We start from the raw sequence: 25,038 nt of genomic DNA, 5'->3' as shown, positions 1-25,038 counted from the left end.
CACCAACAATGGAGGAGTGTTCCTCTTTCTCCACATCCTCGACAGCATCTGCTGTCACCTGAGTTTTTGATCTTAGCCATTCTCACTGGTGTGAGGTGAAATCTCAGGGTTGTTTTGATTTGCATTTCCCTTATGACTAAAGATGTTGAACATTTCTTTAGGTGTTTCTCAGCCATTCGGCATTCCTCAGCTGTGAATTCTTTGTTCAGCTCTGAACCCCATTTTTTAATAGCAGCCTTATTTATAATAGCCAGAAGCTGGAAAGAACCCAGATGCCCTTCAACAGAGGAATGGATACAGAAAATGTGGTACATCTACACAATGGAATATTACTCAGCTATCAAAAACAACGACTTTATGAAATTCGTAGGCAAATGGTTGGAACTGCAAAACATCATCCTGAGTGAGCTAACCCAATCACAGAAAGACATACATGGTATGAACTCATTGATAAGTGGCTATTAGCCCAAATGCTTGAATTACCCTAGATGCCTAGAACAAATGAAACTCAAGACAGATGATCAAAATGTGAACGCTTCACTCCTTCTTTAAAAGGGGAACAAGAATACCCTTGGCAGGGAAGGGAGAGGCAAAGATTAAAACAGAGACTGAAGGAACACCCATTCAGAGCCTGCCCCACATGTGGCCCATGCATATACAGCCATCCAATTAGACAAGATGGATGAAGCAAAGAAGTGCAGACTGACAGGAGCCGGATGTAGATCGCTCCTGAGAGACACAGCCAGAATACAGCAAATACAGAGGCGAATGCCAGCAGCAAACCACTGAACTGAGAATAGGACCCCCATTGAAGGAATCAGAGAAAGAACTGGAAGAGCTTGAAGGTGCTCGAGACCCCATATGTACAACAATGTCAAGCAACCAGAGCTTCCAGGGACTAAGCCACTACCCAAAGAGTATACATGGACTGACCCTGGACTCTGACCTCATAGGTAGCAATGAATATCCTAGTTAGAGCACCAGTGGAAGGGGAAGCCCTGGGTCCTGCTAAGACTGAACCCCCAGTGAACTAGACTGGTGGGGGGAGGGTGGCAATGGGGGGAGGGTTGGGAGGGGAACACCCATAAGGAAGGGGAGGGGGGAGGGGTATGTTTGCCCGGATACCGGGAAAGGGAATAACACTCGAAATGTATATAAGAAATACTCAAGTTAATAAAAAAATAAAAATAAATAAAAAAATTTAAAAAAAGGAATGGGTAGTAAAACAGAAAGTGTATTACTTAGGACTCACAACTTCACTTAAAGCACTCATAATGAGTGGGCACTGTGTGTGGTGCACACTGATGTATGAGAAAACTCAAAGAATGTACCTATGTACAGAATCTTAGTTGAGGTTTTACTGCTATGAACAGACACCATGACCAAGGCAACTCTTAAAAAGAACATTTAATTGGGGCTGGCTTACAGGTTCAAAGGTTGTTCCATTATCATCAAGGCAAGAGCATCGTCCAAGCAGGCCTGGTGCAGGAGGAGCTGAGAGTTCTACGTCTTCATCTGAAGGCTGCTAGCAGAAGACTGGCTTCCAGGCAGGTAGGATGAGGGTCTTAAAGTCCACACCTATGGTGACACACCTACTCCAACAAGGCCATACCTACTCTAACAGGGTCACACCTTCTAATACTGCCACTCTCTGGGCCTAGCATGTACAAACAATCACAGAGGTTCATGAAAATACTGTTGTAATAACTCAAAGGTGGGGTAAACCTGGGGTCATACAGGAGGAGAACAATTGTCCCAGCCAACCATAAAGCCTGTAGAGAGTACATCTATTTCTACTAACAAGAATGGTTGCCAAGACTTCAATGAAGGAAGTTTCAGCTGAGCAGTGATCTAATATGATGCCTGTCCTCTAAATTCCTCTGGAGGGGTGGGGACTGTCAAGATGACATCATTGACGGTTTACATCCCTGAGGTGGAAAGGCAACTGGAATTGAAAGCAATGCCAAAGACCCCAGCTCTATCTTCTACCACCTTCATGCTAATGAGGTAAATGAAAATAAGACAAATGGCTTGTCCTCCAGATTATATTTGAGAATATTAAGTCCCTTGGTTCTAAAACGTTGATTATTATCTCTTTGCTTCTATGATCTTCTACCACATAAAACTTTCCTCGAAAATGATTGATTAAAAAAAAAAAAAGAACCCAGGTTTGGGGATTTAGCTCAGTGGTAGAGCGCTTGCCTAGCAAGTGCAAGGCCCTGCGTTCGATCCCCAGCTCTGAAAAAACGAAAAAGAAAAAAAAGAAAAAGAAAAAAAACCCAATAAGGTGCTAGTTTAAACCAAAGTTAAACGTTGAATGTTATCTACTATTTAAAATAGACTGTAGATAATTACAGATAAGTGTTTAAAGATGACAGATGACAAACAGATTGATAGTTAATAGATAACAGATACATGGATAGATGCAATTTTCAATTGGTAGGGAAAAGTGATAGATGATAGATAGATAGATAGATAGATAGATAGATAGATAGATAGACAGACAGACAGACAGACAGACAGATAGAGATAGACAGACTGACAGACTAACAGCAGATTGACCAAAGATAACTCCAATCTCCTGACCAGGAACTTCCAGCCTCCATGAAAGGCACAATCTTTACACTGGATTGCCAAGGCAACTTGGTTTATTATCGTCATGGGACATTTGCAGCTTAAATGGTGAGGAGATACATATGCTTGTGTATGTGCACATTTATGTGTGTAAGCGTGTATGCCTGTGTCTGTGTGTGTGTGCATGTGCATGCACACTCCTGCCAATGAATTGACAAGGTGGGAAGGCATATGACAGTTTCCAGGAGTATGAGACATTAGTAGGGTACAGGAGACACAAGAATGGAGCTCTCTTTAAACCAGAGTAAACTCATCTCAATTGGAATTATTCACAGAACTATTTTTTGAGGCTCCAGAATGAATAGCAGAAAATCATTTTCTAAGTTATAAATAATAGTCAAACATGGGGGTGCATACCTTTAATCCCAGCACTTAGGAGACAGAGTTTAAAACCATCCTGGTTTGCACAGAAAGTTACAGGACAGTCAGGGTTAGACTCTGTCTCAAGAAGGAAAGAAGGAAGGAAGAAAGGAAGGAAGGAAGGAAGGAAGGAAGGAACGAAGGAAGGAAGGAAGGAAGGAAGGAACGAAGGAACGAAGGAACGAAGGAAAGAAGGAAAGAAGGAAGGAAAAAAGGAAGGAAGGGGGAGGGAGGGAAGGAAGGAGAGAGGGATATGGTGTACCTTTGTACTAATTACAATTTTAGAGGACAAGATGGACCTACTGCAATTTTAATAGCGTTTAGAAGATAATGATTATCGGCAAATCACCTTCTGCTCCCTCAAGACATCGTCACTGAAGAACACGATGATTTGGAGTAAAGCATCATAAGGGAGATGCTAACACAGCAGCAAGAAAAGTACTAACCCATTATGTTGCCCTAGAACAGAATTCATTCTGTAACCAAGTCGGGGCCCCTCCAGAACACAAACCATATAAGATAGAAAATTCTGCAAAGTACTAAGGAAACCCTAGCACTCGGGTGGGTTTCAGTCACTCTGAAACAATTGTTCTGACTCCATGATTTAGAAGTTACCTTGTAATGTAAATAGTTTTTTTTTCTTTTCCATGCATTTGAAAGCAATGGATTTGTTAAAAATATTTCTTGGAGCCCAAAGCTGAGTCCAATCTGTATGGCTGAGCACGTGAGAGTCACTCTGGTAAAGGGTGTTTAATGAATAACTTTGCAGTAAAAGGCCTTGAAAACTTCCTCCGAACATTAGATCCCAGCTCCCTGTCTAAAATACGTTAACAGCCTCCAGAAGGTTTTGAGACGCTGCTAAGTGCGTCAGGCCGGCTTCAGAAGCCCTGACATTTCCATTCTGCCACAGGAAAAGGTTCCTCCTCGGTCTCCACCCATCCCCCATCAGCCTGTGTTTGTAGACTGAGTGGGTTAGTGGTTCTGCTGGAGAGAAAGATTGATAAAGCCAAGGCATCAGAGTTGTTTCCTATGCATGAAATTGATTAAATGCTTCGCTAAATGGCTTATAAATTTGCTTCTCATATTTCTATCACCCACTGGAAAGATTACAGAAACTCCGCATATGACCATGTTGTATACAATACCAAATTACAAAAGGTTGTAAAAACTAATGTTTTGTTTAAAGTTTTGAGCAGGACCATATGCCTTCAGTGACCTTGAGTAAGCTATTTTAATTCAAAACATTTCAAAGACTATAAAGGGGAGAAATATTCAACAGCATAGCAAACCAGCCTAGCTGGGTAGACTTCAGCTCAGGCTGTTCAACATCTTGTTGTCTGCTCGGGGCACAGGGATACTCCCCATACAAATGCCTGGGCTTCGAAAGCTGGGAAGCACATGTGGTGTCAACAGGGATATATTTACAAAGGACATGAAACAAAGCCATTGAGACCTCCCAAAAGCTGAGTCTGCTCTCTTATTTTTAGTTCAGAAGGGCGCATCCTAGAGCGTAGGAGTCCTGAACACGCTGGTAGGACCATGTAGAGAGGTCGACAAGTATTACGAGGGATGGGTGGGACTGTTTTATTTGGGAGGCTTTGTTTTGGTTTAAATCTTTATGCATCTTTCAGATGTTGATGATGTTCTATTCTCTCTTGCACGTGAGAATTCCTTCTAAGGATTCTATAACGTTGGGGGCAGGGAGTTAGCCTAGAAGCAATTTGCAGGCAAGCAGGTGAGCTGCAGATGTTACTTGGGAAACTAACCTTCTGTAACATGGCCTGCAAAATACCTTCACTTCTACAGGAAAAATGATATTCCTTCATAACGTTTATAGGACATCATGTCCTAAGCAAGAATTAACATTTGGCATTAATGCACGGATCTGGCAGGAATTTCCAGAGAAGAAGGTTTACAACCAGGGATAGGGGTAAAACCCCTACTGCTCTCGTGGCTGTGGAATAAGCCCAACGTCCGCCATATTCAGAAACAATAAGGGCAAGGACAGAGATGGCCACTGTAGCTAGGGCAGGCCAAAGCCCACTGAGGTGGGAATTGTCAGGAGAAGTTTTCCAACACCAGGCCCAGCCTGAGACAAGTGTGCTTCCTTTGCACTTCCTAGGCACACTTAGTGATCGACCATCTTGTAGTCTTACTAGTAAAACCTGTTGATTTGTTTCTTTCTTCTAGTTGGCATATGTTCATTACACATGGTACGAGATATAAGGGTATTTTCAAGAGTATAGCATACTTTTTTAGTATATTCTTCTCCATCCTCCTACTCTCTCTCTCCCCTTCCTATTAATCCTCTTTATACCTTAGACAATTTCAATTCTCTTTTGTATAATGTGCGCATGTGCGTGAGCAGACACGTGTGCATCTGCGCATGTTCCTATGATGGAGTACAACATGTATGTATGCATATGGAAAGGTGTCATAGAACAACCTTAGGTGCCATTGCTCAGAAAGGCACCTTACTAAGGAAATTTTTTTTGTTTTTTCTTTGTTTGCTTGTTTGTTTGCTTCTGAGACAGACCCTCACTTGCCTGCAATTTTTCAAGTAGAGTAGGCTGGTCAGTCAACAAGTCTAAGGAGCTTTCTGTCTCTACCTCCTCGGGGCTGGAATAAAGCATGTACCACCATACCTTTCTTGATGTGGCTTCTGGGGATTGAACTCATGTCTTCTTACAGTCAAAGCAAGTATGTTATCAACTGAGCTGCTCTCTCAGGTCCCTCACTTGGCTCTTGTGTCATATATGCATACATGATCTTCTGCAACTATATACAATCTAGGATCCACAAACATGATGAGACATACCACGCTTTCCTCTTTCTTCTTCTTTTTTCATTTTCCTTTTTTCAAACAAGTACCTATTCTGGGAAAGATGCCAACAATTCAGGGATGATTTAAGCAGACCATCAACAGCTAGACAACTTATTTAACTCTTTGGTGATGGTTACATGACCCTTCTTGTTGGCATGAAGCCACCACTTAAGTAATCCTGATGTCATATGAAGAAGGTTTGATGATTTATCATACTAATGTTCTTCTCTGTACAACACATAGGTTGAGCTTCTGCCCATGAGGATTTGACATCTTAAGGATCTAAACCCATGACACCTGAAAGTTGATCCTGGCATATTTACATTTGAACAGCTCTCTCTCTCTCTCTCTCTCTCTCTCTCTCTCTCTCTCTCTCTCTCTCTCTGTCTTTGTCACTCTCTCTTCCCTCCCCCCAACCCCCAAGACAGAGCTTCTATGTATAGCCCTAGCTATCCTGAAACTCACTCTATAGATCTTGCTGACCTCAAACTCCAAGATGTGCCTGACTCTGCCTCCTGAGTGCTGGGAATAAAGGTGTGTGCCACCACCTTTAAAAAAGGAGTTTTGATAATCAAATCCAGCGGCAGCCAACTCCCTAACAGAGAACACATAGTAATGTGTTCGAGCCTTGGGAAAGCCTGCTGCATGCAAACAGCTCTGCTTAATTCAATTTGACCCAAATACTTTTTAAATTTTTGTATTAAAAAATTTGCTTGGGACTATGCAACCATGCTTCAAAATGTCCTCTGTGAGACATTAACACCTAGGGCACATATGGTACACTAGTCCACCTTTCATGAAAGTTCAGCACACTCTCAGCTGCCTTTTTAGGAAGATTCTCGATCAAAATATAAGAAGTCAGAAACTCCTCCGTACATAGGTGATTGTTAGGCCTCCCCTCAGTAAGGCAGGTTGGGTGTTCGGCAGCTACTATGATGAAAGCAGTAGGCCGACCTCCGTTACTCAAAGGCCTATGTCCTTCAAACACAGCACTGGGTGCCAAATAAACACTAGATAAACATCCAATGATTACTCCATATCTGTTGGGGTTTTTTTTCTGATTTCCCTTCATTAAGGATGTTAATGAGGCCAGAAAGATGGTCCAACAGGTGAAGGTACTTGCCACCAAGATCCTGGGGCCCACATTGTAGAAATAGAGAACTGACTTCCTCAATGTTCCTCTGACCTCCTCAAGCACACCACAGCACACAGCATGCAAACCTCCCCTACACACACACACACACACACACACACACACACACACACACACGCACACACACTTACAACCCTAGCACTGTGAGGCAGGGAAAGAAAGTAGAAAGAGGTGGACCCTCAGAGAGTGCTAGCCAGCCAGTGTACCTATAAAGGTAAGCTCCAGATATCATGAGAGCTTTGTCTCAAAAAATGAGGGGGAAGGCTGGGGGTTCGGGGTGAGTAGGGGTTCTCAACGTTCCTAATGCTGTCACCCTCTAATATAGTTCTTTATATTGTGGTGACCTCCCCAGCCATAAAATTATTTTACTACTACTCCATAACTGTAATTTTGATACTACTATGAATAGTAATGCAAATATCTGTGTTTTCCATTGAAAGGGATGCTCATACCCCTAAAGGCAGTTGAAACCCTCAGGTTGAGAGCCAAGCTGTATAATATCAACCACTGGCTGCCACATACAAGCACAAGTGCATGCACAAACATGTACACTGCATTACACACAGGCACAAACACACACACACACACAAACACACACACAAACACACACACACACACACACACACACACACACACGCACGCACCAAGATAAACACCTAGCCCAAGTCCCACCTCCCACACACACCCAGATGGGATTTCTAAGGACATGCAATCTTGTGGCTTTTCACTCAGCTCCTGGACTGACTCTTCATCCAGGTCTGAACTCCAAGACCTAGACCCCGCCTGCCTCTGAGAACAGGGCCTCTCCCTCCTAGGGGCCCCATCAAAGCAGCAGGAGGCTGAAGACACGTGAGTGCCTCCTCCAATAACTTGTCTGGTAATTGGCATATTGACTGCTAGTGTCATCATGCTTTAGTATACATAAACCCCTCGCTCTATTACACAGTCCTCAACAATCCAAAAAGGCATTGTTTATACGTCAGGACTTTCAAACCGGCCCTTGTCAGCTCCTCCTAGAGAGCCTGCTGATAAAAATCAGCAGATGATTGGAGGCACACATTCTCAACATGACTGACCCATGACATCTGGAAGGGCAGCCCCGAAAGCCTGACCCTGAACAATGCTTTCTTTACTCCCCCTTATCCAGCCCAGATGATTTTGAGATTTTTTATTAACTCATTAATGACTGAACATGTCATTGGAATGGATGGGATGTTTGGTTTTTGGTTTTGAGTTTTGTTTTATTGTGTTGTTCTTTTCTAAGTGAGAATGAATGTACAAATGTACCATGTGCCAAAAGGGTAAGAATTGGCTCAATCATGAAATAGTTAAGACAAACCAAGCAAGGAGACTTATTTTCTTAAAAATCTGAGATATCGCTAAAGATTGCTGGGATTGAAAATCTACACACAGAGATAGCAACTGACTTCAAAAGTAAGCTGGGGAAGAATGGAATGATTTGATCACAGAAATAACTGCCCCTAAAATCCTGCATACGATGCTCTCCCGTGGTCGACCCAATCATTCCAAACTAACAGCTAAATAAAGAGAATTTGGCCCAAGGCTCCCAAAACCTTTAAATGCTTTTGAACCTACACTGTCATTAAACTGGATCTTGTTTCCACGCACTTTTAATTTTCCCATCTTCAAGATCACGTTTAAAAATCAAATTAGATCTTTTGAAGGCCCTTAAATCGCAACAACCATACTTTTTTTTTAATCTCATATATTCTCAGGCTTCAGCCTTTCCAGTCTGGATTGTGTGGCCAATTAATGGAGTATCTCAAGGAAGCACTAATCATTTGGAGAAGTCGAGAGTCTAAAAAGCAAGCAGTCTATTTTCATTACAACTGATTGGATGGAGAATAAGCTCGAGAGGTAATGTCCTATAATCATGCTAACTTCCTCAGGTGGGCTTGTTCCAGTGCATGCTCACACATAGAAAACTATCCACCGTCTATATAAGGTACTGTTCATTGTCTTGGCCTCTTTGAAGTTCAGGCTGAGTTGACTCCTCTTCCGGGTTCAGCCTCGGGCATGAAGAAGGCAGCTAAGAGAGCAGGTTTACACTGATGTTTATCAGCTCAGATAATTCATTTGGCAAAGGAGACATCTATTACTAGATGTATTTCATATGTTACTAAGTGTTTACTAAATTTTACTTTTGTCAAAACACATTGTGAATTAACAGAGCCTAGTAAAACACAGAGAAGCATTCCCTGGATGAAAAAAAAAAATACAGAGTTGAGCACTTTAAAGATGTTTGCCCACAGAAATTGAAGTCAGCAAACTATGATCAAAATTTAAATATGTTTCAAGCCAAATTTTAGTTGTTGTTGTTGTTGTTGTTGTTGTTGTTGTTGTTGTTGTTGTTGTTATTTCGAGACAGGGTCCCACTGTGTAGCTCCGGCTGTCCTAGAATTCGCTCTGTAGACCAACCTTCACAGAGGTCTACCTGCCTCTCCTTCCCAAGTGCTGGGATCAAAGGTGTGCACCACCTCACCTGGCCAAATTTTCCTCTTAAATTGAGTGACTCTATCTTTCTGTAGTTATTTACCTGAGAGAGGGTTTTATTCAGAGATTAATTGAGCTTGATAGTTTCATCAATAAATGTACTGATATTGATAGTAAGCCTGCTCTTTCATTTTTCCGTTCACAATCCTCCAGTGAAGCCCAGTGGGGCGTGGGGAGGGGAAGAGTTGAAATCCAGATGTTTGTCAGATCCAGATCTATGATGTCAAGTAAACAAATCACCAAACTCTTTCCAAACTATGCTTTCTTTTTTATTCAGATGTTCGGTGTCATGGCCCATTATGTCTCAACGGATTTTAAAGAAAATCTCCCCCCAAAATTTTACTGACTTCACTGATGGAGAAAAACCCAGGCTATCTTTCGTTTTTCAACCTTTGTCCTCTGTGTGCATATGTGTGTGCATGTCTGTGTGTGTAAATGTGGGCACGTGTGTGCTGGGGCATGTGTATAGACGCCAGAGAACCACCTCACTGCAAAAAGACTCTCCCTGTGTGCCAGGCTGGCGAGCCTTTGAGCCTCTTCCAATCGCCTAACTCAGACTCCTGTCTTACAATAGAAGCACTGGAATTACAAACATACAATACCATACCTAGCTTTACATGGGTTCTGGGAACCCAAATTCATGTCCTCAAACTTGCATGGTGTGCACTTTACCCACTAAACCATCACTTAAAGGAAAGGGTTAGGGCTAACTTCTTTGGAAACAAAAACACAATATCCAGTAGACTTACAACATAAAGGGACCAACCAGGAGGCACCAGTGTATATATTGAAAACATTGCAAACCTGTACTATTACATTTTTATTGAATTTTATGTGTATTGGTAATTTTGCCTGCCTTTATTCTCTACATGCATGCCTAATGCCCAAGGATGTCAGAAGAGGATATCACATTCCGTGGAAATAAAGTTACAGATAGTCGTAAGCCATCGTGTGGTGCTGAGAACCAAACACAGGTCTTCTGCAAGAACAATAAACTCTCTTAACTGCCGAGCCAGATCCCCAGCCCCTATATCTGTCTTTTTTAGAAGGTGAAAGACAATTCAACTTACATGATTGGAGTGATAACTTGATATTAGTTGGGATGCCTGGGCTTGTTTGTACTCTAATAAGTAGCTTTGGAGAACCAAAAAGCTCTTAAACGTCAATGACAGTCATCATTTCAATGGACTACTTTCCCAGTGTACTAATTATTAAATCTCAACATACATTCCCTGGGCCCTTCATATCTGTGGGTTCTATATCTACAGATTCTACAAACTATGGATAGAAAAATATCTTTAAAAAGTGTGTCGTTATTGAATGTGTAATAAATGTTTTCCCTTGTCATTTTTCCCTAATCGATACAGTGTAACAACTATTTGCCTAGTATTCACAGGTAAGAGGTGTAATAAGCCAGCTAGCTATCATAGAATGTATACAGGAGGTTGTGTATAGGTTATATGCAAATATTAGACTTTTATACAGAGACTTGGGAATTCACAGATCTTTTTATCAGGGATGGGAGATAAAGTGACTGGAAGCAATCCCCTGTAGATTATGAAGGACAGCTGTCCTTGACACATAAAGAATGATTTCTGCTCTGTGACTTTGGGTACAATAAAGTAGCCACTTAAGAATCTACAGAGTTGGTGATGGACCCAGTGTTTACATTTTCTGTGTGACCTTGACTGATTCCTTTTACTTCTGAGTCTAGATGCTTCTCATCTTTGAAATGGGATAGAGCTGTCTGAGGTTAGTGAGGAAGCATTGGTCTATAACACACGTGAAACTCTAGGTTTGATCCCTAGCCCTCCAGCCCGGAGGAGAAGGGAATCATAAGACTGCTTCAGGCTGACTCAAGAACCGTATACAAGAACTCAGAATGGCCAAGATCCTTCATCGATACAAAATCATCATGGGTATAATGGTTCATTGTCTATCTTATTACATAAACACGATCATGGCATAAAAAAGTAATTTCTGTGAACTCAAACTAAGGCAGCACAGGAGAGAAAGTCGCACTAAAAAAAAAAACCCATACAACTATTCTCTATACATAAATTCTATAGGACAATGACTACAATTATGGGCTGAACCTGAGCCCACCTGAGTTTCTCTGTGCTCTGCTTAGCTGACCGTAAGACAAGTCTTGCACCTCTCTCTTCTATGGTGACTAAATTGACTAATCACAACAGCCATGGTGTCTCTGGTTACAGCAGGGCTTTCTGTCAACCTAGGACAGTGTTCTTGGCCAACTGGTAGATTTAAGTTTGGTGACTTTATACATCTACCTCTCAGCCTTCCTCCTAAGGCAAAAGCTCAAGACTTTGTAGCAGTTTTGTGGCTACAGGGCAACCCAACCAAACTCTTGGTGTTTGCCATGGGAGACTGTTTCCATGTTTTTATTTTGCTATTAATAAGTTGTCATCAATGACCAAGCTTTTGAACATCCTTTCTTTCTACTCTGCACTGTTCCTTGGAAAGAAATAAGCTTAGACACTTGTAAAACTCTAAGAGCTACAGACTCTATCAAAAACTTTAACATTAAATTTTGTTTTGATAGTTCCAAAATTTTTGGAAAAAAAATTCTTCAAGAAGGTCTGAGAGCTACAGAAAAAGAAACAAAAAGAATGCAACTCAGTTCATTTTAAATTTGAAAAGTCTGTTGTGTGAAACTGTGGCATTAAAAAAGGATTGGGTTTCGGGGGGATGTTGTTGCTGTTGTTATTGTTGTTGTTTTCAAAAAGCCTCACACATTGGGAAATTTCTTCCAATGTGTAGCCTAACTTTCTTCTCTACCCCACAACTACACCAAAGATGTGAGAATAATCAAGTTTTAGTTCTCCAACTTTGAAGTCACAAATCTCTCATTAGTATGTTACTATATTTGAACACTTGCTTCAAAGTGCCAGAAATCAATACAAAAGGAAACAATAATAATAAGGAAAGATTTTCTAGTGCTATAATAGGGAAAGGTGTGTGAGCTGGAGAAAGAACTGTAGAGAAGCCCATGACAAGTCATGATAAATGAGTCCTTATAAAATTCATGTTTAGGCAGCACCAGGCCGGGGATAATGCCATTCGTCATGGCAACACTAGGCTGCTAATGAGCCCTCATTGTATATTCATGGACATGGCAGTTCTCCCCCTCCCTCTCTGAACTAGTGCCTGGAAATATCTCTACCTCGAGCAGAAGCTGAGCTCCAGCCTTCTTCTTCTTCTTTTCTTTCTTTGGCTTTTTTTTATATTATTATTATTTGTTATGTTGCAGCAATTACACAGTGAAAGTGCTGCCCAAGATTGATTGCTCTGATCTGTAGTTCAATTGTAAATTAGAATACACATCCCCCCAGGGACACACGGCCCCTATTTGTGATTAAGAAAAAAGCCCCATAATAGACTAATAGCCAAAGTTCTCTCTCTTTTACTTTCAGGCAATTAGCTTGATGAAATGGCCTCTTTTTGTATACCCTGGAAGTGTAAACCGATATCATAATGAAGTATATGATGTTTATTCTATTATTTTCACCTTGCCGGGTATGCAAGAATGCATAAGTAATGGCTGCTTTGTCTAGTACGTTTACTGATTCACAAGTAAACTATTTCTTAAAGATACAGTGTGTGCTTTCTGAGCCTGAGTTAAGCAACCTCTGTGGGTGAACCTCCATGTAAAGGACTTTTTCTAATTTCATTTCTGCTGCAGTGACAAATGCATTGACAAAAAGTAGCTTAGGGGTGGAGAGGGTTTCTGGGGCTTACAGTTACATGTTGGAGTCCATCCCTGAGAGGAAGGCAAGGCAAAGCTATTAGTCCCACAACAGCTACATTCAAAAGCAAAGGACAGGTGCCCGTGTTGCCTGCTTGCTTGTTTGCTTTCATCAAAAATGTTCCTGTCCTATATGGTTCAGGATCTGTTCACCTAGGGAATGGTGCCACCCACAGTGGATTAAGTCTTCGTGTATTAATTTATAGTCAAGATAGTTCCTCACAGAAATGCACGGAGCCTAACTTAATTAAGATAATTCCTCAACTGAACTCTCCCTTCAGATGGTTCCAAATTGTGGCAAGTTGACCTTCCAAAGTAACCATCTTACCATTCAAGATAAGGAAACTCCCCAGTTGCTGTGGAAAGCATTATTCTGACATAGAAGTGGCACCTGGTCATGGGGGCTGCTATGAATAAATGCAAACCAGAACAGACATGCCAATACTCAGCATAGTGAAGGCATGAAGCATGGAGAGGTGACTGTGGCAAGCAGGATACAGGTGGACTGTGTTGTGACCTTCATCTTCCCAGTTGGCTGTGGGAGGGTCTCTAATATTGGATGGGAACTTGTAATTTTTTTAGTGAATTATACACCCCCATTTCAAAAGAAGTCTTGTCTCTTTCAAAATCCAAAAGTGTTTTCCAAGCCTCTGATAGCAAGAAAACATTGTTCGGCTTCCTACAAGCATCAGGAGGCAGAAGCTTCAAGTAGATACCCAACTAGTTCCTTGCAGTAGAGCATGCCCAACACTATTTGGAGCCTTCTTTGTATTCAATCCTTTCTTGTTTCTTTTTATTTTTGAGGAGATTATAAAGATTTTGAAAGGAAAAGAACATTCCCTACATTCCTTTGCTGGGTGTGATAGCATATACCTTTGGTCCCAACACTGTGTCAGAAGAAATAAATAGATCTCTGTGACCAGTCTGGTCTATACAGTCACTTTCATGCCAGAGATAACTTCTAAAAACATGATAATAAACTAAAATAGATATGACCCAAGGAAAAAATAGCAAGGAAATTAATAAATGAAGGAGAAAAGGAAAAAAATGTCTTGGTCTCAGTAATTTAGATTTATGGTGACTGTATTTCAAACGCACATTTTAGTTCCCTGTCAGTCAGCACTGACCCAGTTTGGATTACTTACTGGACTGATATTATATGGAAAAAAATCTCATCCTTGTCTTCACAAAATGAATCCTATTTGAACTTCTAGGAAGTTATTTTCACAATTGAGAAAATGACCTCAACCATTTTAATAGTATTAGATGTGCTATTTTCTGAGAGCAGTTGTTTGGGTCTTTTTTTTAAAAAAAAACTACTTTCCATATGCATTTTTAGACAGGGCCTGACTATCTATAGAGCCTAACTATTCAGGTACTTCTTACTTAGCTCAGAATAGTCTCAGGTTTGTGGTAACCCTTCTGGTTCGCCCTTGTTTAATTTGCTGTTCATTCGTTCAGTTGGTTGGTTGGTTGGTTGGTTGGTTGGTTGGTTGGTTGGTTGGTTGTTGGACAGATCAAGCATTACTCTGCAACTTCAGATCTTTCTGCCTCAGTATCCTGGGTAGCTGGAATTATAAGTCTGCATTAGCAAGCCTCTAACAATTTTGTTATTATCTAAAAGTAAGAGCAGCAAACTGAAAATCAGAAAGGTGGTGTGACTTGCCCAAAGCGACACACTAGTCAGTGGAAAGGCAAGCCTTATCCTCAGATTGGCAACTCCGAGATCCTGGCCCTCTCTGGAGTGCTCTGCTGTCTCTTTCCTAGGTGGATGCTCTCTGGGCAGAATGGCACAGTTCTCAGTATGAGTAAATCTCATGATCCTAATGTACATGTGGCCAATGTTAATGAGTGAAATTAAGATGTGCATATGTACATGCAAATACATGTACACTTGAACACATACATGCGTACATGGGCATACATGTACATATACGTGTTGCACACATGAATGCGCACATACAGAGATACTTCAAAAAAAACTAGAAAGTCGCAAATCCCGCTGTACTGCTAGCTATCCACTTATATTTCAGATAGGAAACTTATGGTGTGTTCTAAACACACACTTAGAACGGGTGCACCTCAGATGCAGAACTGAAAGCCAAAAGCCATTATATAGCCAATTCGTATTTGAGGGTCACGAGGATGATAATTCCTTCCACAATTAAGAAATTAGATGTTCCAAGTAATGTGAATCTGTATGGCCAGAAGCCTGACGGAGTCTTTTCATCAAACATTGCTGCCAGCCTCACTGTGCCCTGTGTCCCATATTCCCCTGTAAGTGACTCAGTCCTCATCACCAATGAAGTCAGCTCAGAGATCACTTGTTTTCAGAGATGTCTCCTTATCCTTGTCCTAAACACCATCTTTTATCATCTCTATCTACAAGTCTCCTTCATTCCATCAGTGTTCTTTCCCTTCCTGAAGTCATGATGACTTCACATATATTTTTCAAGGATATGCTGGACCTGTCTGCTTCAATGACCCTCCCATGTTTAGGGCTGCCAGTGTGCCAGTAGCCATCCTTAGAGCTCTTAGCAAAGCAGCTATGCAGTGATCCTGGCAAAGGAATGGCAACAGCTTCAACCAGAGTCAGGCACTCAATAAATGGTTGGCTCCATTTTGGAAGGGTCTTGAGATAATACATCCAAAGTAGAAATGACTGGGATAAGAAAATCAATAAGCCACAATTCCCTATGAGAATCATGATACCTGAACAAGTTGAGAACAATACCCCAGAGATAAATTTGTAACAAATGAGGTCAGAATAGTATATAAGTATTGCCTGAGATCAGAGGAAACCTTACAATACTTAGAATACTGTACCTTACAGTAATAACGAGGCATGTTTCTTTAGATTTCTCAATCATACATTCAACAGTGTATTGTAGATTATCTACTGTGCTGGTTATTCTTGGTTGTCAATTCTACTACATGGGAAATAAACTAAAACTCAAGTGACTGGGTACATCTCTGAGAGACTTTTCCTTGAGCTGAGAGGACTCACCCTTACTTGGAATATTTAGAAGTGGAAAGATCCACCTTACATCTGAGCCACACCTTCTAATGGCAGCCTACATAAAGGATATGGAAAAAGGAGACTTTCTGTTTGCCTTCACTCTCTCTGGCAAGTTTCTTCCTTCATGGGCCTACTTTTTCAGGAATTTGACAAATGCTAAAGAATAGCATAGACATCCAAGTCCTGTGGACTGTACAATTACTGGATTTCTAGATTTTCTATTAGTAAAAACCATTGTTGGACTAGCTAGACCACAGCCCATGTCAGTTATGCTTCTCTAGAAAACCCTTACAAAAGATGGACATCATGCCACACTCCTTGGGACTTTCAGTTTAGAGACAAGCATTCTATGTTCACAACAGTGAGTGTGAAACAGTGTGCTATAGTTTGTACACAAAATGTAGCAACAGTATAGTAGGACTCAAGGTGGAATGTTAATTTAAACAAGTGCTTCTGTATAGAATATTTATACAAGACAAGTCAGAAGAGTGAAAGTAGAGATGGAGGCATGCTGAAGGGAAAGGCATTTATGAGACCGTAATGTGCACAGGTCCAGGTAAGTAGGTAGCAGCCTGGAAGAATAAAGGAGCACTATTAGGAGGACAGCAGGACTAGACCTCCAGGACCTGGTAGTAGAGAGGAATAAGGTGAGATCGAGATGAAGAGTGCTGTAAAGCAGGCCTGTTGCTTGCCAGGGCTTGGGTGAACCTAGCACCAGGCCTGTCAGCCCAGAATAGAAGATGTGATATCAGGCATAAAGTCGAAGAGCTGTTGAGTCTGATCTGGGAAAGAACAGATGCCCTTGTGACTGAAAGCCATCGGAGACAATGCAGAAGTTCACTTCTGCTAGAGAGGAGCTTCGGAAATGGACTAGGTCAATGGTCCCCAACCTTCCCAATACTGTGGCCCTTTAATACAGTCTCTCACATTGTGGTGACCCCCCCCAACCATAAAACTATTTTCATTACTGCAACTTTGCTCCTGTTACGGACTGTGATGTAAACATTTGTGTTTTTGATGGTTTTAGATGACCCCTGTGAACGGGTCTGTGACACACCCCCCAAAGGAGTCGTGACCCCCAGGTTGAGAACCATGGGACTAGATGGAGCCTAAGATCTCATTATTTTCTATATCCTTACACACTCACTTTGAGCACATGCCATGCCCCTTAGTCACTTTCTCACAGCCTTTTATCTGACTACTAGGTACCCACTCAGAATCCAAGCTTCCTATGACCGTGTGTGGTTGACGTTGCCTCTTCACAGTCTTGACCCCTCCTGCACTCCACTTGGCCATGAATCCGTGGGGAAAAGGGAAATGAAGAAGAAAGGAAAGTAGCCCTCATCTCATTTTCCAATTCTACCCTTAATGACTGAACATAGCACCCAGCACTTGGAGAAGTGCATGTGTGTGATTTGTTGGGTGTGTGCTATGATACGTGACCTTCTGTTTCAGTTGTGGCTTCTTCCTACCCTTCCCTGTGAGTTTCTGGAAGGAATCATCCCCATTTTCATCCCTGTATCACATGTTTGTCAAAGGGGCTTTTCCATGGTTGGTTGTTAATGCAAGTCTTTTAAGTTTATTGAAATAACAAAACATAAAAGATCTGCTTTAATGGGACCAGCACTGCCTCATTAGCCCACCACAAGATGCATAAAACCACAACATTGAAAAATCCTGCACACTGCCAATATTCACTGATGAGAGATGCTCTTCCTGTTGGTGCATCGGGTCTAAGGAGCACCATGCACAAGGCCCTGCTTCTCATTCACACCACCACTATCAATAAATCAGTCTTATGTATAAATCAATAAAATAGTCTTATGTATGTGGGATATATATATTCATGTATATGGGATATGTGTGTGTGTGTGTGTGTGTGTGTGTGTGTGTGTGTGTGCGTGCATGTGCATGTGAAGTACTCCAAGGTACATATGGGGAGGTCAGACAATAATCTTGGATGTTGGTCCTTGCCTCCTACCTCATGTGAAACAAGGTCTGTTTTCATTCACCTCTGAGTATACCAGGATAGCTCACCCATGAGCTTCCAAAAATTCCCCAGCTCCCATTTCATTGTCAGAGTCATGGGATTACAGATGGGATACCGTGACCAGATTTATGTGGGTTCCAGGGATTCAGACTGGGATCTCACATTTGTTCATCATACATTTCCCCCAGCAAGCCATTTTGCCCCCTTCAAACAAGCAATTTTTAGACTTATTTATTCATATTAGACTCTATGTGAGAAAAGCAGTGGCCAGATGCTGGCCACCATTCTTCACATTGCATTCTTCACATTGTTGGCATTTAAGAGGAAGAAGCATTATTTTTGCCCAATTCGAGGATATCCTTAAAATGGTGTTTCTGTTAACAAAGTGCCAATGGTTCTGATCCTCTTCTCATTGCCTGCTCTCCTAATCCAGGTCAATGACATGCATGTCCACTCCATTCTGCAGATTCAAGGTTTGGGAACCCAAAAAACACTTAGAAGCTACAAGGATCAATTAACAAAACCTTTACATGAAAACAAAACCAAAAACCACTTGGCAGTAAGTCTGACTGCCTTTAAATGTCTTTCTACCAGGTGCTGCCCTTTGCAAAATAATGTTAATTTTTAAAAAGTAGACCTTTTCAATACACAAGGTTGCTGATTGGAACTGTAGCTGGACGGTTGAACACTTGCCGAGCATGCCTAAGGCCCTGGGTTTACTGCTCAGGACAATGCATTTAACATAAAGTTGAAATCCACAGCCTAACAGTTTCACTGGGGTTTTTAATCAATTATTCAAAAGCTTGCTGTTGGCTACTTGGATAACTATGTGGGTCATCACTTTAAATTTGGGAAGTATAGTCTGGCGATTTTTTTCATTAGCTGGGAGATCTGAAAACCACCAACCGGAAATCCCTATGCATGCCGATCAAGGAACTATTCCAGCAAAGCTTAACCTACTTAAACGTGGGCATTCAACAAGGATGCCTTCAGTACCACATCTACGGTTTCCAATGGTGTATAGTTAATAGAACGTCTGTCTTTGATGGGACGAAAGCAAAAACAAACTAACTAAAAACCCTAAGTAGCATAAACAAATTACAATTCCACCCAAGGCTGAATGGCATTCCTCTCTTTTCCTACTTTTTCTGAAACCTGTAAACTCCTTATTAGGTATACCTAGAGTCTGTGTGTGTGTGTGTGTGTGTGTGTGTGTGTGTGTGTGTGTGTGTGTGTGTACCCAGGATCCCCACTGTTGTGATAACCTATGCATTTTAGGCTCAGTTCAAGATGTTACAGAATAGTTTCATCTCACAGACCCACCATCATGGCTCAAAGATGGTTTTACGGAAACAGACTTATAAGAGAATCTTTCTACTCCCTGGTAAAGCTCATCAGGGGTGGGCATCAAGCCCTGCATCCTCTGCATGACATTCGTGAGCTCTGAATGCAAAGGAGGATGCGTGCAAAGACGCTGCTGTTCCTCGGTTTATTGATTGACTGAATCAAAGAAGAAACGATAATTACCCCTGATTCCATCTGAGCTGAGAGATTCCATCCACACAACCTTTGTGCAGCAGGAATGAAGCTTTATTCCGAAGAAAACCCACTTAAAAATATCTCCAAAGAGATGAAATGCCTTCACACCCTTGCAGCTCTTTAACGCTTGCTGTGGGCCAAGTCTTGCAATTAGAATCAGTCACGTTAAGTGCTCCAGTCACATAATGCTAATAGATCACTTTATAATGTGAGCAGTTTTTAAAAGTCGTATTTAATTCTCCATTATTACTGTACTGAAGGCTGCTTGTATCTGTCTCTCCCACTATGGATACCGAAGCCTAGCAAAGGGGCAGACGCCCGTTGGCTGATGCATCGCTCGGCGCTAGCTCTAGTTCTCACAGGCTTGAGTTGGGACCCGAATATAGTCTTCACCGATGTGATTATTTTGATTTCCAGACCATAGGTGGAAACTGAGGCAAAAAAAGAAATCACAGGAGCATGTATGTTTCCCTTGTTGCATGTGTATAAAAGCACATGAGTATGTGGTTTTCTTTAAGAAAATGAAATGAACCAGAAAATAAGCCCTTAACAGTAACCCAAGAAATAAAACAAAATCATTTACAACACATGGGATTGTTTGAGGATATGTCGAGATTACATGGTTTAAGGGAACTATCCTGAATGTGGAAGCAATTATAAGAAAATTCATGACTCATTAGCAAACATTCCATATTGTGTTTCTCATTTCTGGGTCAGCGTTACTAGTGAAGATAGACTTTAAGATCTAGCTGTTTCCTTGACTTCGGCACCAGATTATAGAGAGTTGGCCCATACAAGACAGAAAGCAAAAGGCACCATGAATTTGACACTCTTTATCTTTCAAATATACAGAACTTGGTCCTTCAGATAAGTGAGGAAAAAAAGAACTTCAAAAAATGTTAACGGTAAGCACTGAGTCGGTGAGAGGGGAGTCGCCTGTGAATGTAAAGTAAGAATCACACGGAGCAAATGTGTACTGGTGATGTCTGTGGGGATTTTGTGTGCACCCTGCTTAGTATGCAAAATGGCTGCTGAACTCAAGTACCCAATACTGTACGTAATGGGATCCAGATGTCTAACAGAGAGAGAAAAATATTTTATAGCAATAAATGTGACATTGACTCTTAAAGGCTTTGCCGTTTCGAAACAACTTCCCAGGCTTCCTTTTCTTTATAGTTCAAGATAGTTTCGAGTAGATTGTTTAAGGAAATTATTTTCACATTTTGAAAGAAAGAGTATTTAACTTGCCACTAACTTCCACATTATATGCTGAAGGAGGAATGATCTAGAAAAAATAATTTTGAAATTTATTCATTTACCGAAGGACTGGACTCAACAAAGCAATTTATCACACACACACACACACACACACACACACACACACACACACACACACACAGGCACACATACAAATGTGTATATTTAAAACATATATATACATATATAGCATATATATAGCAGATATGTATGTATATATACACATATATAAATAAAACATAATTCCTCCTGTCCCTAAGGAACTTAAAATACACTGTTTGCAATACCTTGCATGTAGCTGTTTGGAGTTATGGCACCAACATGCACAGAGCGTCTGAGAATTAAAAGAAGGAAGGGAAAACCTATGGCTAGAGGTTCCATGAAAAAGGCCTGGTCTATGAGGCTGGGAATTCCCACTTCAAGACCTTTCTCTAAAAGAGCAGAGGTTACCTTGGGGAAGAACCACCAGCTCCATTGCATGGCCAGAGCAGTTGCCTCTAACCACTCTGCTCTCCCATGGCCAGGGCACTTGTCTCTAACCACTCTGCTCTCCCATGGCCAGGGCACTTGTCTCTAACCACTCTGCTCTCCCAGCATCCCTACAGTGAGTCCCAATGATGCTTCAAATGTGCCTTGGGAACTGTTCTGAAGCCCTTGTAAGCACAGCATCCTAACAGTAGGGTTGTCAGTTTTGTAGTTAACAAAGCCTGGGACTCTCTTCCAGCTTTATCCTGTGATGGTTACGGACAATCTCTTCAGCCATTCCTCCCACCTGCATCTTCTCCCTTATATTGCTGTAGGTCCGGCTTTCGCCAGTTCCTGCCCACAGATGTGTAGAACACAAGTCTCAAGAAAGATCCATAGCTGTCATTCTCTGAGTCATACAGTACACATCTATGCAGTCTTAGTCTCTTTCCCGTTGTTCGAAGGCCCTTCTGTATTTAACCCCATCATTTTCAAATTCCTTCTCATCCTACCTGCCCTCTCTCTGGCAGAATCTGCTAAGCCTTCCCTGACACCTTGTAAGAGAACAAGGTCTTCTCCCCTAAGCTCTGGCTGCATCTCACATATAGCTAGCAGAAATGAATAAGGCCTCAGACAACAGGCCTTATTCAAGGTATGTCAATGGTTTAAGACAACAACAATGAAAAACTCCTTTATGAACTAAAACACTAACCTCTCTTTGCTACTGAAACTCCCTCTGCCTACTACCTATTAGACTGCATCTCAATATTGCCAATTCCTTCATGTTTCCAAAGACAAAAATCTTTGCCTAAATATTTCCTGGTGATCCTTGTTGGACGTTAACAAAGCAATCAAGCAAGCAGACAAAAAGACCAACCGGAATTCTATCACTTTGAGCCAAATAAAAAATTTAAAGGACTGGATGACTAAATTTATAGACCTTGACTCTTGAAATACTTGATTCTGGACTTTCTCAAAGATGCACGGCCCCATCCTGATAGGATTCCTTTCCCTTATAGTTGACCATATATCCATTTCCCCAATACATTCTGGTCCTTAAGGACGAGGGTCACGTGGGTAGTCTTTTCCTTCCCCTGAGTGCACAGCATAATGTGGACCTCGAAAAGCAGGCCACAAGCCAGGAGTGGTGGTGCACACCCTTAGTCCCAGCACTGATTGGCAGAGGCAGGCAGATCTCCAAGAGTTCAAGACCAGCCTGAAATGTGCGACAAATTCCAGGCTGCACAATGAGATGTTGTCTTTTTAAAAACTAAACCTAAGAAAATAAATAAAAGTAGCTCACTAAGTCCCACACCCACGTTCTCCCAAGCTGTGAGGTCTGCAGGTGACTCCAGACACAGCATAGAATAAAAGTGTTCACATTCTGAACGATCCTATTTCTCAGAACACGTAATAAAATCTAAACAGCTTATCGGTATGGTTAAAAGTCAACCAATATCTGACTTCGTTAGAGCCATCTGGAACTTTCCACACTAGAGTTGCAAAGCGCCCAATGTGGTTGGCAACCTGGAAATCAAACCCATAGGCCCTGTCTTATCGCTGAGCCTAACTGACAGGAAAGTGGCATAGCTGAGTGGTTTTAAATCTCACCTGAAAGAGCTCCGGAGGTCAGATGTGACAGTCTTTGTTTCGTTGGAAGTTGAGTATAGATCACACCGCAGACATGGAAGGAAATGCACTTTCTCCAAAGCCACAGAAAGGGCAGGGATAAGGATGGCAGAGACTTGGGTAGCAGACACTCCACAGGCAGCAGTGATGCGGGAACCACACTTAGGCATTTTTCATGCTCATGATCTCTGGTCCAGTGTTTCAGGGTGGGGGTCACTCAGCCCAAGGAGTACCAATGCCTAAAGGCTCAGCTCTGAAAGAATTCTTACTGTCGTGTTTTAAAACTAGGAAGACTGTTGACAGAGAACCGTTTGTGATTGTTAACAACAGCACCAGGTCAGATCACCCAGCACGTCGTGGACATGAGGGCAAGAGAGTCAGGAATGTAAGGTCACCCTCTGCTATACTGCAAGTTTAAGTCTAGGAACTCTAAGATTTCTTGAGATTTTCCATTTTACAGATGAAAATACTGAGATAAATAGTGTTCATCGGCTGACTGAATCACACAGCAAAGGAGATGAGGAAGGGCCTGTGAACTCAGTGTTATTCCAAACCAGAGCTCAAGCTGCTCACATTAGCTGCAGTGCCCCTCCCCCCACAGCACTTGACCTACCATATTGAAAATTATAATCTGGATGATCAGATGATACACAGAGAAAGTCTATTATTCATTGCAAAGGGAGTTTACAAAAAGCAATCCTCTTGGGCAGGCATGGTTAGATGCAGGTACCGGCATCTCAGAGACACTGCTCAAGGACAGAGTCAAGATCCGGAGGCAAGGCCACCTGAGAAAAGTCACGGAGAACACTGGGACCAGGTGTGTGGTGTTCTGCTTCCTTTAACTCTGACTTTCCCTCAGTGTCTCACAGTCTCCCCTATTCTCTCCTACAAACCACCTTCCCCAGCAAAGCGCTAAGTTTCCAGGCACAGTGACTAATCCTACCTCAGTGAGATATTATAGGTCCAGTCTCAGACACTATCTGATTGAATCTGAAAGAAAGAGCAGATACATGCCCAACCAGGGCGATAGCCAGCCCTATGCCAATCAGCTGGGGCCTGGCACTGACATTCCATGGAACTGGTTCTACCAGCCAGCAAGCAGCTCAGAAGAAAGTATTTCCCATCTAAGTGTGGCTGGGTTTTGTCTATAAAAATCATCATATCGAGCAGGGCCCACATCAAAGGGTAGTCATGGTGCACACAAATATAATTTTGCTTTTCTGTGTGTTCTAAATTCTCCACAGTGGATATATGTGGCTTTGTACTAAGAGGAAAGAAACTCAACCTCTGTGAGGATTAAAGGTGACTTCCACCCTGGTTGGTATTCAGAGACTAAAGGTCCAGATGAAAAGTGCTTTTAGTGGTGACTAGACGGAGAAAATGCTTACCAAAGATAGCACCTCACCTGCGGTCCTGAGATCGGAGTAGGCCCTCCAAAGGAAGATGTAAAAGCTGAACCTGGAGAAGATGCTGGGCTCTGCGCATGCTGATGTCCTGTGATTGGCAGGCCACTAGCTGCTAGGTTAAGACAGATCAGAGCAGAGAGGAAAAGTGTGAGACATGCAGAAAACAAGACAGGATTCTAGAGAACAAGAGACAGGGGTCACCAAGCGGGGGAGCAAAGTAAAAATAGATATTGCAAGCGATGAGCTTGAGGAATGAGATATGAAAGGACCGGGAGATGCCCACTGTTCTTCAGTAAGCAGAGAGAGAGAAGGCTGGTCTTCATACAATAAAGGACGACCTCCACTTCAGAACACTCAGGGAGCGGGAAGAGTTTTACAACCAGAGCAGAACAATGTGCTCGAAACACAGAACAGCTGGCGGGAGCCAGGTGAGGCAGGACAGCAGAAGGCCGGGAACATACAGCAAAGTTACTGCCAGCAAG

General features: G+C 42.0%; 1 long non-coding RNA gene across 2 annotated transcripts in view; it reads right to left on the bottom strand.

The window, feature by feature from the left end:
- Positions 1-1,165: 1,165 nt before the first annotated feature.
- The window catches only part of LOC102553329 (uncharacterized), a 70,884-nt gene continuing 47,011 nt past the window's right edge, over positions 1,166-25,038 (bottom strand). The window contains exons 11-12 of one of the 2 annotated variants that reach the window (XR_010063061.1): positions 23,133-24,665; positions 1,166-5,870 (exon numbers count right to left, since the gene is read on the bottom strand). This is a non-coding gene — a long non-coding RNA (uncharacterized LOC102553329). Of the gene's footprint in view, positions 5,871-12,164; positions 24,666-25,038 lie in introns of those variants that run through there. The other variant, XR_010063060.1, reaches the window with a different exon arrangement.

Source organism: Rattus norvegicus, chromosome 1 (assembly GCF_036323735.1).
Source record: "Rattus norvegicus strain BN/NHsdMcwi chromosome 1, GRCr8, whole genome shotgun sequence".
Classification (NCBI taxonomy): Eukaryota; Metazoa; Chordata; class Mammalia; order Rodentia; family Muridae; genus Rattus; species Rattus norvegicus.
The sequence above is the reverse complement of the archived record's forward strand: the minus strand, read 5'-3'. Positions and strand labels throughout refer to the sequence as shown.